General features: G+C 35.8%; 1 protein-coding gene and 1 long non-coding RNA gene across 2 annotated transcripts in view; both read right to left on the bottom strand.

The window, feature by feature from the left end:
- LOC145261018 (uncharacterized) overlaps positions 1-17,282 on the bottom strand; it is a 174,720-nt gene that overhangs the window by 80,641 nt on the left and 76,797 nt on the right. The window lies entirely within an intron of this gene.
- LOC145261021 (uncharacterized) overlaps positions 9,484-17,282 on the bottom strand; it is a 30,859-nt gene continuing 23,060 nt past the window's right edge. Inside the window, exon 2 of the long non-coding RNA XR_013864384.1 lies at positions 9,484-9,884. This is a non-coding gene — a long non-coding RNA (uncharacterized LOC145261021). The remainder of the gene's footprint in view (positions 9,885-17,282) is intronic.

The raw sequence follows: 17,282 nt of genomic DNA, 5'->3' as shown, positions 1-17,282 counted from the left end.
CCTTGAATTCGTTAAAATATTACCTACTATTACCTAGATTCATCGACACGTTCATAGTGCAATGGATTAAATGACAGCGTCATTATCTTAAGATTACAGGTTCAATCCCAGTTATCAAATTCATTTTTTTTTGATTTTTAAACTTTTAATATTGAAACAAGGTTATTTATACCATATTTTTTTCCACTTTTCGGTGTTTTTTTTTTTCTCCTTTTCTTTAGTTTTTGTTTATATCCGATTTTTTTAAAAGAAGTTTTACGTCCGTGTGCTGTTTTTTGAGATTTTTTTCCGGACAGCGTCGTTATCTTAAGATTGCAAGTTCAATCCCAGTTATCAGATATATTTTTTTTTTTAGATTTTTAAACTTTTAATATTGAAACAAGGCTATTTATACATTTTTTTTTTTGCTTTTCACTGTTTTTTTTTGTTTTTGTTTTTCCAAACACGTTAATATTTTTTTTTCATTTTTTTTGTTTTTGTTTAGCCAATTTTTTACGTCCGTTTGCTGTTTTTTTGTTTTGTTTTGTTTTTCCAATTTTTTAAAAAAGTTTGAACAGGGTTATTACTTCGCTTATTCTTTACCCTCCCTCCTACACAGACACCTCCAAACACCCGGGCAACGCCGGGTACCCCCGCTAATCTATAATATAAAAGGCAAAATGGGCGCGCATGTTTGTGTATGTCAAAGAAGGGCTTTTTTTGCCAGACTTCTCGACAAGGTTACTATTTTGATGAACTTTCCTTATACTCCCTAGATTATAATATCTCAGATTCAAATACATCTCTATTTTTTATTTGATCGAGTTTTAAAAAAATCCCTGGTTTCCGGTATTCGTTTGTCTTCTATATATATAAAAGGCAAAAATCTATATATATAAAAGGCAAAAATCGGTGTGTATGTATGTATGTATGTATGTTTGTTTGTAACGCTAAAACTTTTGACAGACACAACCAAAGTTGACAAATTAGGTAGCATATTGCACCTTGATCACCCGGATGACAAATATCGAAATTTCACGTCAAACGGACAACTAGAAGGGGGTTAACTGATCATTTTTCTCCCAGGGGGGCCCCCCAAAAAACCTGTCATTTTAACATTATTCATTAGCTGTCACGTGACGTGACGTCAGCTCAGTAAAATGTCGGCTACGCTGAGCCTCTGACGTACATTAAAGCTGCCTGCGAGGAGTATCATTGATACTATAACACAGTTAAATATTAGTTTAAGAGTCGAACCGTTATTACCAACGGATTTATCGCACTTCAAAAAGAAGAATCCCAAAATTACATAAAAATTGACGTAGGGAAAATGTTTTTATTTTTGCTTGAAGTTTTTTACCGGCGAAGAAAGATGACTATGCTCTTTGCTATAGTTTACCATGTAAACAAGACTTTAGCCATTTTGTTTTTACCTCCTAACTCTGTTAAACTGGAAGGGGGAGGGGTGGCTATCAGTATAAGGCCGCTTAAATACACGAAAATTACTTTTATACGAGTTTGTTTTCTTATGAATGGAACCGCGTTTATAGGGGGGAGGGGGGAGGCAAGTGCACATCCACTTACATTACTATAATAAAAAAGATGCACAACATGTCCCAAGATTACCTACTATAAAATTCTCTCTCTCTCTTTCTCTTCTCTTCTCCTCCTCCATCTCCGTCTCTCTCTTTCTCTTCTCTCTCTCATCCTCTTTCTCTCTCTCTCTACCTCTTTCTCTTATCTCTCTCTCAACCTCTTCTCTCTCTCTCTCTCTTACCCTCTTCTCTCTCTCACTCTCTGTGTACACCTTTTTCTCTTCTCTTCTCTCTCTCTCTGACCCTCTTTCTCTCTCTCTCACCCTCTTTTTCTGCTCTCTCTCACCCTTCTCTCTCTCTCTCTCTACCTCTTTCTCTTCTCTATCACCCTCTTTCCCTGCTCTCTCTCACCTTCATCTCTCTCTCTCTACCTATTTCTCTTCTCTCTCTCTCCCTCTGCTCTCTCTCACCCTCTTCTTTCTCCCTCACCCTCTTCTCTCTCTCTCACCCTCTTCTTTCTCCCTCACCCTCTTCTCTCTCTCTCTCTACCTCTTTCTCTTATCTCTCTCTCTCACTACCCCTCTCTCTCTCTGTCTTACCCTCTTCTCTCTCTCTCTACCTCTTTCTCTTATCTCTCTCTCACTACCTCTCTCTCTCTCACCCTCTTCTCTCTCTCACCCTCTTTCTCTCTTACCCTCTTCTCTCTCTACCTCTTTCACTTCTCTCACCCTCTTTCTCTCTCACCCTCTTTCTCTGCTCTCTCTCACCCTCTTCTCTGCTCTCTCTCACCCTCTTCTCTCTCTACCTCTTTCTCTTCTCTCTCTCTCACCCTCTTCTCTCTCTCTTACCTATTTTGTAATATATATATATAGATATATATATTGTACAAACTATTGTACAAACTATTACCACTTATCAAGGCCTATAGGCCACTCGAGGATGAAAGTTTAAAAGTGCACAGTAGTCAAATTCGGCAAAGATGACGGAACCGCTTTAAGAGGAGGATGAATTATTCAGTGACTCCAACCTATTTTGTTACATATATGTATGTATATATTTTTGTAAAAAATATATATTACTACTTATCAAGGCCCATAGGACACTCGAGGATTAGAGTTGAAAAGTGCACAGCAGTCAAATCTGGGAAAGAGGATGGAACCGCTTTAACGGGAGGATGAGTTATTCAGCGACTCCAACCTATTTTGGTATATATATATTTATATCTATATTTATTTTTAAATATATATTACCACTTATCAAGGCCCATAGGCCACACGAGGATGAGAGTTTAAAAGTGCACAGTAGTCAAATTCGGCAAAGATGATGGAACCGCTTTAAGAGGAGGATGAATTATTCAGTGACTCCAACCTATTTTGTTATATATATGTATGTATATATTTTTGTAAAACATATATATTACTACTTATCAAGGCCCATAGGACACTCGAGGATTAGAGTTGAAAAGTGCACAGTAGTCAAATTCGGGAAAGAGGATGGAACCGCTTTCACGGGAGGATGAGTTATTCAGCGACTCCAACCTGTTTTTTTATATATATATTTATATCTATATTTATTAAAAAATATATATTACCACTTATCAAGGACAATAGGCCACTCGAGGATGAGAGTTGAATAGTGCACTGTATAAAAAATACGGTAAAGAGGATGGAACCGCTTTAACGGGAGGATGAGTTATTCAGCAACTCCAACCTATTTTTTTATATATATATATATATATATACTTTTATTAAAAAATATATATTACCACTTATCAAGGACAATAGGCCACTCGAGGATGAGAGTTGAAAAGTGCATAGTAGTAAAATTCGGGAAAGAGGATGGAACCGCTTTAACGGGAGGATGAGTTATTCAGCGACTCCAACCTATTTTTTATATATATATATATATATATATATATATATTTATAACAAAAATATATTACCACTTATCAAGGCCCATAGGCTACTCGAGGATAAGAGTTGAAAAGTGCACATTAGTCAAATTCGGGAAAGAGGATGGAACCGCTTTAACGGGAGGATGAGTGATTCAGCGACTCCAACCTATTTTGTTATATATATATATATATATATATATATATATATTTTGTACAAACTATATATTACCACTTATCAAGGCCCATAGGCCACACGAGGATGAGAGTTTAAAAGTGCACAGTAGTCAAATTTGGGAAAGAGGATTTAATCGCTTTAATAGAAGGATGAATTATTCAGCGACTCACACCTGTTTTGGTATATATATATATATATTTATAAAAAAATATGTATTACCACTTATCAAGGCCCATAGGCCACTCGAGGATGAGAGTTAAAAAGTCCACAGTAGTCAAATTTGGGAAAGAGGATGGAACCGCTTTAACAGGAGGATGAGTTATTCAGCAACTCCAACCTATTTTGTTATATATATATATATATATATATATATATATATTTTTCATAAAATATGTATTACCACTTATCAAGGCCCATAGTCCACTCGAGGACGAGAGTTGAAAAGTGCACAGTAGTCAAATTGGGGAAAGAGGATGGAACCGCTTTAACGGGAGGATGAGTTATTCAGCGACTCCAACCTTTTTTTTTATTTTGTAAAAAATATATATGACCACTTATCAAGGCCCAGAGGCCACTCGAGGATAAGAGTTGAAAAGTGCACAGTAGTCAAATTTGGGAAATTTGTTATATATCTATTTTTTTGTTACTTAGGCATTTCCACTTATCAAGGCCCAGATACATCTCGAGGATAAGAGTTAAATGTGCACAGTAGTCAATTGGACAATAAGGCCCAGAGGCCACCCGAGGATAAGGGTTGAAAATGGCAGTAGTTAATTGGACAACATAGTAATCGTTAGTAATGGAAAGTCGGGAAATTTGTTATATATATATTTATATTTTGTTTAGATAGGCATTACCACTTATCAAGGCCCAGAGGCCACTAGAGGATAAGTGTTGAAAAGTGCAGTAGTCAATTGGACAAAATATAGTAATTGTTAGTAATGGAAATTCAGTAAATTTGTTATATATATATTAATATTTTGTTAAATACGCATTACCACTTATCAAAGCCCACAGGCCACTCGAGGATAAGGATTGAAAAGTGCACCGTAGTAGTCGGTTGTAATGGAAATGCGGGATATTTGTAATATACCTATTTTTTGTTACTTAGGCACAACCACTTATTAAGGCCCAGAGGCCACTCGATGGTATTACCACTTATCAAGGCCCAGAGGCCACTCGAGGATAAGCGTTTAAAAGTGCAGTAGTCAATTGGACAATATAGTAATCGTTAGTAATGGAAATTCAGTAAATTTGTTATATATATGTATATTTTGTTACATACGCATTACCATTTATCAAGGCCCAGAGGCCACTCGAGGATAAGGATTGAAAAGTGCACAGTAGTCAATTGGACAATATAGTAATCGTTAGTAATGGAAATTCAGTAAATTTGTTATATACCTATTTTTTGTTACTTGGTCATTTCCACTTATCAAGGCCCAGAGGCCACTCGAGCATAAGAGTTAAAAAGTCCACAGTAGTCAATTGGACAATAAGGCCCAGAGGCCACCCGAGGATAAGGGTTAAAAAGTGCAGTAGTCCATTGGTCAATATAGTAATCGTTAGTAATTACTACTTCTCAAGGCCCAGAGGCCACTCGAGGATAAGGGTTGAAAAGCGCAGTAGTCAATTGGACAATACAGTAATCGTTAGTAATGGAAATTCAGTAAATTTGTTATATATATATATATTTATATTTTGCTAAATACGCATTACTACTTATCAAGGCCCAGACGCCACTCGAGGATAAGGGTTGAAAATATTCAACAAATTTTTTATCTACAGATTAGAAAATTTGTATATAGGGTATTCAGACATATGGAATATATCTAGCATAATCTATCTATTATATCTATAAAAGTCAGAATGTTTGTGTGTGTGGGTGTGTGTGAGGTAGAGAGAGAGAGAGAGAACAATTCTTAACCTATATATTCAACAAATTTTTTATCTACAGATTTTAAATTTGTTATAAAGGGTATTCATACATATGGAAATATATCTAGCATAATCTATCTATTATATCTACAAAAGTGAAAATGTGTGTGTCTGTGAGAGAGAGAGCAATTCTCAACCTATATAATCAACAAATTTTTTATCTACAGATTAGATAATTTGTATATAGGGTATTCAGACATATGGAAATATATCTAGCATAATCTATCTATTATGTCTATAAAAGTGAGAATATGTCTGTGTGTGAGAGAGAGAGAGTAAGAACAATTCTCACCCTTTATATTCAACAAATTTTTATCTACAGATTAGAAAATTTTTATATAGTGTATTCAGACATATGGAAATATATCTAGCATAATCTATCTATTATATCTATAAAAGTGAGCATGCGTGAGAGGAGAGAGAGAGAGAGAGAACAATTCTCAACCTATATACTCAACAAATTTTTTATCTACAGATTTGAAAATTTGTATATAGATTATTCAGACACATGGAAATATATCTAGCATAATTTATCTATTATATCTATAAAAGTGAGAATGTGTGGGTGTGTGAGAGAGAGAATGAGAGAGAACAATTCTCAGCTTATATATGCAACAAATTGTTTATCTACAGATCCGAAATATCACATTTGTATAGAAGTAGAAATCTGGATACCTATTCTGATACCTAATAAAAGAAAGGACACTCTTTGGGGCGGATTTTGATGATAACAAGTCACTAATAAGAAATTATAATAAACATTGAAATAATTTAAGAATTTTATCAAAATAAAATTGCATGGTAATCACCCAATTTCTGCCACAAAATTTTGATTGGCAAAACTCATAAACAGAAAATATATATTTTCTAATTTCATCTTTTTTTTTATATAATCTGATTTGATGTTTTCCTTAATATTCAAATCACTATATTTTGCTGCTTAATATCAAATACAGCAAATGAGTTATTTTTTATGCATCAAACAATTACATTTTCTCATTCATCCAAACTAATCACTGAACATCAATTTCATATTTTCTTCACTAAAATATTACTGTGCTTGATGTCATCAAGTGGAGCGGATCATTTTTTTTTCATTTGTTCACACATTTTTCCAATTTATATATATTTTGTCTAAGATTCTTAGCCTATGTCATTGCATACCAAGCTGTTTATTAAAAGTTACGGTTCACTGTAAACACATACGTTACACCAAAATAAAAACGCTTCAGATAATGTCTTGATATTCAATTAAGTTTCTCACATGACATCTTATGAAGTTAGTAGAAATGTTACAGACTTTTGAATCTCAAACACTTTCAATACTGTGCACTGATATTTTCTTTTTTGGAATATAAGCACATTCATGATTTTTTTTTACAAACGTCAACACATTTCACAATGTGTAGCAATGTACTGAAACAATTATAAAAATATTTGTTTTTATTTTGGATGATGCAGGGCATCCGAAGAGAGATTTTTCTAACAAAATGAAAGTATAATTTTTAGCAATAGGTATCTAGGAAAAGGCCACTACATACGTTATAAATTCCAAATTTCCACAACCTGGCAAATACTGGTACACGCTAGCAAATTTAGATTTGCAATTACAGAATATGATTCTAATTTTTTCCTTTGCTCTTTATTCTAACACTACACTAAGTTTACTGTTTTATTTCGCTACAGTTGATATTGTGTAGAACAATAAGAAAATCATAGTGAACAATGCATTCAACAAAATTTCACACACATTTCTAGATACCTATATCTAATAAGTTCAAAAGAAAGGACACACTTAGGGAGGTATTTTGGTGGTCAAGTCACTAAATAGAGATTAGCTGGTTTCCCGGCATAGCCCAGGATGTAATAAAGATTGACTGAAATACATGTTCTAGCTGGTTTCTAGGCGTTGCCAGGGATGTAATATAGACACATTATGTTGTATATTACCTGTTCTCTTCTCCCTAAGGTAAAACAATTTCATATACATGCTGTAAATTACCTATGCTAGGGATAAAACATGAACAATACCAGTCCGGGGGTAGATAAAACAAATAATACATAGAGATGAAAGATTCGTCTCCCCTAAGAATAAAACATATGTTCAATATCTGCTTTTGTTTTTTCATTGTTTATACGGTCCCGAGCAACGCCGGGTAGCCCTGCTAGTTTTCATATAAAAGTGAAACTAATCAAAGCAAAGTCAATAGCTTCCTGGTCTTATGGCAGGGACGTCCAGAAAGGCAATCAGCTTTGATCAATGTGGGGGGAAACCCTTCATATCAAACAATTGCTATTCATTTGGACGTTGACAAAGGCCCCCTCCCTTTAAGTGGGGGAGCTGGTTTTCCTCAACATTGTGGGGAAACAGATACAGCAGAAACTGGACTACAGCCAGAATTAAATGCATTATTAAGCCAGACATTCATTTCTGCACCTACATAAACTCATTCACTTAACTATCCATCTCTGCAAGTCAACTTTTTGATTGACATCGCTAAATTAGAATGCGTTTCACTTCCTGTCGCGTCATAGCGTAACGGTAAGATGTTAGGTTTTCTTTTACTTTCTTTTCCGCCTTTGCATCACGGGTTCGAGCCTGCCTGTTACTACCACTTTTTTTGCTCAACACACACCTCCAAACACACGGCCAATGCCGGGCACCCCTGCTATTATTATTTAAATCAAAACCATCATTGAATTAAAAAAAATAAATAATAGTAAATTAATGAAATTGTTGCATAATAAATGGCCCTATGTCAGTTAGCGAGTACATCAGCTAGTGTTAACCTTGATAAGGTTTGAGTCAGGTGCAAATTGAAGTGACACAAGTTTAGGGAATAAACCAATTCTAACAGATGAATAGAAAGGAAAAGAAAAAAAGGTTTCAAAGGAATTTGCCTATTTGACGTGCAGGAGGCAGATTGCCAATAATGCTTTAATAATTGAAGAAAATGTGACAATATTAGAGAGTTGAAAAAAAAGGGTTGATATGCCACAGAGAGAAATGTTGAAATTAAGATGGTGAAAAAGAAAGGAAAGAAAGGAGCAGAAAAAGAAAAGGGAAAGAAAGAGAAAAATTGAAACTGTTAAATGCTCATGGAAGTCATAAAAACCCAGGATTGATAAAGAATTATCCTGTTTTTGCCACAAAATGGCCTTGTTGATTATTTGGGATCAATAAAATAAACAGGAAGATAAATATTGTCACTTTTCAAGGATTTGAGAGATGGAATTTGGCAATAAATGGGTTTTCTCAAGGATCTAGGAAAGTTAACTATTTAGTAGTACTAAGCCGCACGTGCGTGGTCCCTGTCTGGTGCTGCATGTGAGATGATGCCACAAAAAACAGTGAAGAAATGATGAATGTGAGAAGTTGCAAAAATTGAAAAAAATGACACTTTTTAACCTCATAACTTTTGCCCCATCCATTAGATTTTTCTGAAACTTGTCGAAAATGTGAAGGCAACGTTGGCCCTTCACACTTCTCAAAATGTAATGCAACACAGTAACTAAATTATTAAATGGATTTATTGAGTTATTTAATCTGACGCGTGCGCGTGTGTGTGTGTGTGTGTGTGTAGTGTTGTGATACTTCTCTCCTCATGAGGAGTAGACACATAATCAGTATATATTGTAGAGAAATTTCTTACTCCAAAAATTTGATTTTCTTTAGTTAAAAATAAAACTACTTGATCAATTTATATGATTTTTGGAATATGACATTTTCATTCTCTTATGGCTACATACAAGAACCAAGAAAGGTTTTATATATATATATATATATATATACACACACACATAATGAAATTATATAATAAGTATAATAATAGATAGGTAAATATATGAATAAATAAAAAATATATAAATAAATCGACAGATATAAAAAGAATTGAGGCACCATAATATGAATACATTTAAAAATAGATAGAACAAATTATGGTAAATATAAATACAATGATTAGGTGATTATGTTATAATATTGTAATGATTATTTGTGAGGCTGTATAGATAATTTATAATAGGTGTGTCATGTAATCTTATTTAATATATATTATTGCACATATGAATCATATACCTATGCCCCCCCTCTACCACAGCAAGAGTTCTTACCTGGAATTCCAGAAGGAGCTAATAATACGGCTGATGGATGTGTTGGATATGGCAAAGTGGCCGCAGTGCTCTTGAAGTTGAATTCGGAATCAAAGTTGACAACATTGCTGAAGGAATCAAGTTCAATCTGTGCATCTCGTTGTGCGTTTGATGGCAAATGAGGCTCATATTGAAAGTTGACCTGCTCCAGAGTCAATTTGAAAGGCTCCATACAGATCCTACGCTGCACGTCGCTACCTTTGCCATCGTCCTAAAAAGACATAAACAACATTTTTAATAAATCAGATCAAACTGATAAAGCTTATATAATAAGTATATGTGCAATTTAACTAATTTTAAAAACATGGAAAAAAAATAAATTGCATACTCTCTCTCTGTAGCATGACCGTTACACTTTAACCATAACATTACATTTCAACCACTCAGACCCGCACGTTGTCTGATACTTTGTCGCAAAGAAACAAACAAAAGATAAAGGAAAGAAATAAAAATCCGACTCAGCATTTCTTTTTAGTGTAAACAACAATAACATATTTCATTATCTTTCAAAAGTCTTTTCGCACACACCAGTCTGTCATATAACATGTACTTTTTAAAAATCTCTCTGCCCAACACCTTATGCCGGTCATAGCCAGCACTTTCTTGCCCTCATTTTCGCATGTCTATCTTCCCCCGCAGCATTTTGCTTTCCCCCTACATTTTTTATTTTCCTATTTTTCTTCTTTTTCCATGATGTCAGCACATGCACACTTGCTTAATTTGCATGTGCTAAGGTGGCTGCTACTGCTAATATTTTCGCTAGTCAGCTATCATAGCTGCTGCTGATTTTTCTCACACATGTGCTAAGTTATAATATGAGCGCACCATATCTTTACATTTGGAAAGTTTTGCAACCTTATTGAGAACAAAACTTTAGCCCAGGGATGAGAGGGCAGGGCAATTCTTACATTGTGCCAACACATGCATGGATTAGTAGGTTATACTCAAGTACTTGCTACCAAATATACCACTCAGACCTGCACATTGTCTGATACTTCATCGCAAAGGAATAAATAAAAGAAAAAAATAAAAATCTGATTCAGCATTTCTTTTTAGTGTAAATGCATCTTCAGAACTGTATTCTTTCCTATTTGTTTTTCAGATAGATTTCACACATTCCTTCCACATACAGTGCCTGATATTCTCAAATGGTTATCTATTTAGTTTGGCCAGGCTCAACATTGGTGATCTAATGAGAATTGATGTGTCAATGTGCATATGCCATATGCAAGTAGAATATATGTAAGAGGACTAATTTTAAAGCTTATATAGTCAGTATATATGTTGACAGCCTAATTTTCTGCAATCATCGAATGCTGATGATATCCCTACATTTGAAACAGAATCTATTTATTTTTTAATGTAATTATAATCTATAATATAAAAGCAAAAATGTATGTTAGTGTGTGTGTTCTTTTTTTCTTTGTATGTCCGGCAAAGATTTTTTTAGGACAGCACTCATTGGGATACTATGTCTTACAACTTTTTATATACTCCCTAGATTATAATATCTCTAATTTACAAAAGGTTGTCTCTATCTTTTATTTGAGCGACTTTTACATGCTATTTTTGCACTATTTTTTCCTCTCCACATATTTGTTCGGCTTTTCTGCATAAAAGCGAAACTTATTTGAAATAAAAGTAATTAGCTGGCCTTCGTGGCCAGCAGGTGTTGACGGCAATCAGTTTTGATCACTGTGAGGAATACCCTTCATATCAGACAATTTTTATTCATTAAGACACTGCCAGAGCTCTCCCCAAGAAGGGGGGAGCTGATTTCCCCCACGACGGTGGAAAGCAGAAAGTTTAAAACTGGCTTACAGCCAAACCCTAACTTTCTTTCACTATCTTTTCTACTTTCACGTTAAGGTTTCAGGTTCATGCCTGCCTACCTACTAACACTTTTTTTTTTCTCCACACACACTTCCAAACACTCGGGCAATTCCGGGCACCCCGCTAGTCTATTATATAAAAGCGAAAATGTGTTTGTGTGTGCACTTTTTTTGTATGTCTAGCAAAGAATTTTTCAGGGAGGGGGGGGGGCCCGGAGGGGGGGTACCACGTCTTAGAACTTTTTATATACTCCCTAGATTATAATATCTCTGATTTACAAATGGAGGTCGTCTCTATCTTTTATTTGAGCGACTTTTAAACTCTATTTTCATGCTATTTCTTCCTCTCGCATGTTTTTTTGGCTTTTTCGTATAAAAATGCAAAACTGAATCTGGAGTAAATGCGTCTACCTAGCACTCGTGGCAGAGATGTCCAGAAAAGCAATAAGCTTTGATCAATGTCGGAAAACCCCTTCATATCACACAATTGCTATTCATTTGGATTCTCCTCTTTTTGTAGGGAGCTGGTTTTCTCCAACATCGTGAAGAAACCAACAAATACGCAGAAAGCTTAACAAGCCAGAATTAACTGCATGATTTCATTTCTCTATGGCATGAAGTTTGACCTAGAAAAGCAGACGTTCGTTTATGCACCTGCATTTTTTAATCGCTTAATTTGAATGATTCTTACTTCCTCTGCCCTCTTAGCGTAGCAGTAATATGTCACGTCTTCTTTTATGACTTTGCCTCAAAGCTTCAGGTTCGAGCTTATCTACCTACCAAAACATTTTTTTTCCTACACACACACACCGAAAAACACCCAGGCAATGCTGGGCACCCCCACTAGTCCATTATATAAAAGGCAAAATGAGTGTGCACGTTTGTGTATGTTCACGAAAGGCTTTTTTTTATGGGGGTTCTCGACAAGGTTACTATTATGGAGAACTTTCTTTATACTCCTTAGATCGTAATATCTCCAATTTGTGAACGGACGTTGTCGCTATCTTTTATTTGATTGAGTTTTAAAAAAATTCCTGGCTTCCAGTGTTTGTTTGTCTTTTTCATATAAATAAGGTAAAACTGATCGAAGCAAAGTCGACTGTCTGGCCTTCCGGGCTGGGACGTCTTGAAGTCAATTAGGTTTGATCAATGTGGGGAAAAACCCTCCATATCAGACAATTGCTATTTATTTAGACGCTGCCAGAGTTCTCCCTTTTTGGGGGAGCTGGTTTTCTCTAACATCATGGGGAAATAAATGCGGTAGCTTGACTAGCTTACAGCCAGTCATTTCACGATCCGCTATGACATAATGCTTGACATCACTAAATTTCAACGTTTTACACTTCCGTTTGCGTCATGGCATAGCAGTAAGATGTCAGGTTTTCTTTCACTTTCTTTCTGCCCTTGCGTCGTGGGTTCAAGCCTGCCTGCCTATTAATACTTTTTTTTTTTAAAACCTACAAACACCTGGGCAACGCTGGGCACCCCTTCTAGTCTAATATATAAAAAGCAAAATGTGTGTGTTTGTGTGTGTGTGTGTGTGTGTGTGCATGTTTGTATGTCTCATAAAAACCTTTGACAGAGGTGACAGATTTCCACGAGATCAATATCGTTTTAAAGCTCAACCCTTTGGACGACAAATATTGCAAACTTGGCCAAAAACATTAATCCTTCACTTTAAACGGGGCAGTTTTCTACAAGGAGGGGTCGGTATTTTGCATTGCCATTTTTGCAAGTCATCATATCGGTCGGATTGACTTCGCTTAATTTCAACATTCCGAACTTCCAGTCGGACTGTAGAGACATCGGCAAAGACATCATGTTCTTTTTTTCCGCCTTCGTGTACAGGTTTGAGCCTGCCTGCTTACTATCACATTTTTTTTCTCTCTCCACCCAAACTGCCGACAGTTGTTTCGCCTCCCTCCCGCTAATACCAATTTATTTCATTTTTACTCACCTCCCCCCTCCTCCCCGGGTTCCTTACTCGACCCAAGCAACGCTAGGGAACCCTGCTACTATACCACTTTTTTTTAACACCTTTTAATTCCACCGCCACACCGAGGGTCCTTACTACTACACACACCCAGGCAACGCCTGTACCTCTGCTAGTCTATTATATAAATCTCACCTTTCTGTTAGTGTGTATGTATGTATGTCTTGCTAAAACTTTAGACACACGCGACCAACACTGACAAAATCGGTATCGTTTCAAAACTAAGTCTCTCGACCGATAAATATCCAAAAATTGGCGCAAAACATTCATTCATTCACTGTCAAGTGGACCGTTTTTTAAAAGAAGGGGTCACTTTTTTTATTGACATTTTTACAAAACCATCCGACCCCTCCTTGTAGAAAACTGCCCCGTTTAAAGTGAAGGAATTAATGTTTTTGGTCTTGCAATGACTAGCCTTATTTCAAAACCTACTGACATCGTTTGTCGCGGTGGGTGTGGGGACTAAACCGTTAGCTTTTTTTTTCGCCTTCTTTTTTCCCTTCGCATTACAGGTTCGAGCCTGGCTACTGCAGCTAATTTTTTTTTTTTTTTTTTGCAATCGCACGGGTACTCGCTGCTATTTTCATTTTTTTTAGGGGGTTGATTAATCTTTTTTTTTTAAATATATTTAGGGCTCCGTTGCTCAATAACCTTTACCATAAAACCTCTCCACACCTGGGTAATGCTGAGTACCCCCGCTAGTCTAATATATAAAGGGTAAAATGTGTGTATATATGTGTATGTGTTTGTATAACTCACAAAGACTTCGAACAGATGCATTGGAACATGACAAATCGGTATCGTTTTAAAGCTCAATCTCTTGGACAAATATTAAAAAGTTAGCCAAAAACCTTAATTCCTTCACCCTCAACTAGGCCATTTTTTACAAGGAGGCATTGGTTTTTGCATCGATATTTTTGCAAGTCATCGTCTCCATTGGATTGACTACCCTATATTCGAATGCTCACAAATTCCGGTTTCGCGATGGACGCATCAGTTAAGATGTTAGGTCTTTTTTTACCTTTTCCTCCTTCGCGTTACAAGTTTGAGGTTCCTGTCTATTAGCACTTTTTTAAACACCTCTCTCCACCCGGGCTGCCTATTGTTGTTTTGATTCCCCCTTCACCCTCCCCCCGAAGTTCTTTACTACACCACCTCTCCACACCTAGGCAATGCTAGGTACCCCCCACTAATCTATTATATAAAAGGGAAATTGTATGTTTGTGTGCGCGTGGCTACCAATAACTTTTGACACACGTGACAAACACTGACAAAATTGGTATCATTTGAAACATCAGTCTCTCAGAAGACAAATATTCAAAAATTGTCCAAAAACATTAATTCTTTCACCAACATTTCTGCAAAGCCATTATATGCCTTGCAATGACTAAGCTTATTTAAAATTCCGGTGATGTTGGTGGGCGCGAGGACTATGCAGTTGGCTTTTTTCACCTTCTTTTCCTCTTTCGCGTTACAGGTTCGAGCCTGCCTGCCTACTACTTTTTTATTTCCACACCTCTCTCCACTCGGGCTTCCTACTGCATCTATTTTTTTTTTTTACGGCTGTTCAATATCATTACCACACCACCTCTCCAAACCTGGGCAATGCCAGGTACCCCTGCTAGTTTAATATATAAAAGGCAAAATGTCTGTGTGTGTGTTTGTATGTCTCCCAAAAACGTTTGACACATGCAACGAACACTGACAAAATCTGTATTGCTAGGAAAATCCATCTCTCAGATGAAACATTAATTTTTTTACCATCAACTGGGCGTTTTTCAAGGAGGAATCAGTTTTTAGCATCAATATTTTTGCAAAGTCATCTGCCTACCGATCTCGACGTACGTATAAAAGACATTATTTCGAAGGCCTGTGACGTCACAAGTCGCGTAAGTGAAACAACTAAAGTATTTGCTTTTTTTCACCTCTTTTTTCCTCTTAGCATAAAAGGTTCGAGTATGGCTACTACTGCTAATTTTTTTTTTTCACTGCTATATTTTTTAGGACTGGGTTGCTTAATACCCTTACAATAAAACCTCTCCACACCCGGGCAACGCTGGGTCCCCTGCTAGTCTATTAGATAAAGACAACCTGTGTGTTTGTATGTGTTTGTATGTATGCTAAAAAAATTTTTCATCTGCTTCTGACTGGGTCAAAACTGGTGCCATCTGAAAAGGCAATGTTCCGGATGCATAATATGTGAAAATTAGAAAAAAAGATTCATTCTGTGATCGTTAACGAGACCACTTTTTGAAAGAGAGGTTCGTTTTTTGCATGTCTTTTTTGCAAGAGTTGCACGCATATTAAACTAAAACTATGTTTAAAATGCATATTTTGCAACGTCATGACGTCATAAGCATTCGAGGTCATGTGAACAAAAACATTTGTCCATAAGTTTTTGCCTTCTTTCACTCTTTTGCATCTCACGTTCAAGCTTGGCCACTGTGGCTCATTTTTTTTCCCCCCAGTCGCATGGGCACTTCCTGCTATTTTTATTTTTTTTGGAAGACGGGGGGGTTCAGCTTACAGGCAACAAAATTGCTCAATATCTGGAGAATAGCTTCTTCTCTTCATGTCCCTTCTGCTGAAATATCTGGTGGAGAGGTTATCATATAGTTCTTTTTACATTTTCGTGTTTTCGTCCATTTAAGTAGAATTACCGTATCTTTTATTTTTTAAATTGTTGTGAAGGTATCATCAATGTAGTCAACACATAATAATGAAAAAGTTCTCAATATATTTAGTATAGCAGGTGTGTCTAAACGGAACTCCATGTCGTCCCAGGCAATGCTGGGTATCCATGCTAGTCTATTATATAAAGGGCAGATGTATGTGCATTTGTATGTATGTCCAGTTAAAACTCCACAATTACTAAACAAATTCCCACAAAGTTTATATTATCTAGATTGGTGTTGTCCTGCATATATGACACCTAAAATTTAGTAAGAAAAAATTTATTCTTTGACCCTAAACTAAACCATGCATCATTATCTTTATCATCTTCAACACCACCACATACATGCACACACCATCATCACCCATGAGTATAACAGGATATTTATTTTATTACTCATCAGAAATTCAGCTGTTCATTCCCTGAGGCAAAATATGTTTTTACTATTATTGTATCGAAATATGTAAAAACGGTTGGATGTTAAACAGAAACTTGACCATTAATTCTCAATGGCATTAATAGTTTGAAACAAATAGAAAAATGATTCATGAGGAAAGGTCAAAGTAATTTACTTTAATAATAGAAAATACCTTTGACCTTAAATAGATTTTTTGTTGTGTATCCTCTATAAAGAGGAAGGGAGAGGAAGAAAGAGAGAGAAAATGTGTGTAATATGTATCTTGTGTTAGCAGAAAAAAATCAGTCTTAGTGACCAATCATTAAAAAGAAACAACAACAGAATATGTATTTTTAGGTTTCACTAGAAATTTTATTTTAAAAAATCCCAGTTAACCAACCATCCAAGGTAATTATCAGTCTTAGTTTATATACTTTGAACCCTCCTGTCACTTCCGACATATGAGCATCTCAGAATTAGATTCAGTTTCAGTTTTTATGTTTCTCATGGGATTTAAGTACTGCCAAATTTGGCCACAAATTATACATGAAAAATGGTTGGATGCAATGCTGTATGGCGTGACAGCCAAGTCTTTTCTTACTTTTTCTTGTTTCTCTGAGTTTTTGTACTTTTTCATATTAAAATCTCATCAGTGCATTGTAACATGTTAATCACCACAGTTTCCCATCAGAAGCAGTTTGTTCAAAAGTAGA

Source organism: Euprymna scolopes, chromosome 37, assembly GCF_053919585.1.
Source record: "Euprymna scolopes isolate OS-2025 chromosome 37, ASM5391958v1, whole genome shotgun sequence".
NCBI classification, from domain to species: Eukaryota; Metazoa; Mollusca; class Cephalopoda; order Sepiida; family Sepiolidae; genus Euprymna; species Euprymna scolopes.
The sequence above is the reverse complement of the archived record's forward strand: the minus strand, read 5'-3'. Positions and strand labels throughout refer to the sequence as shown.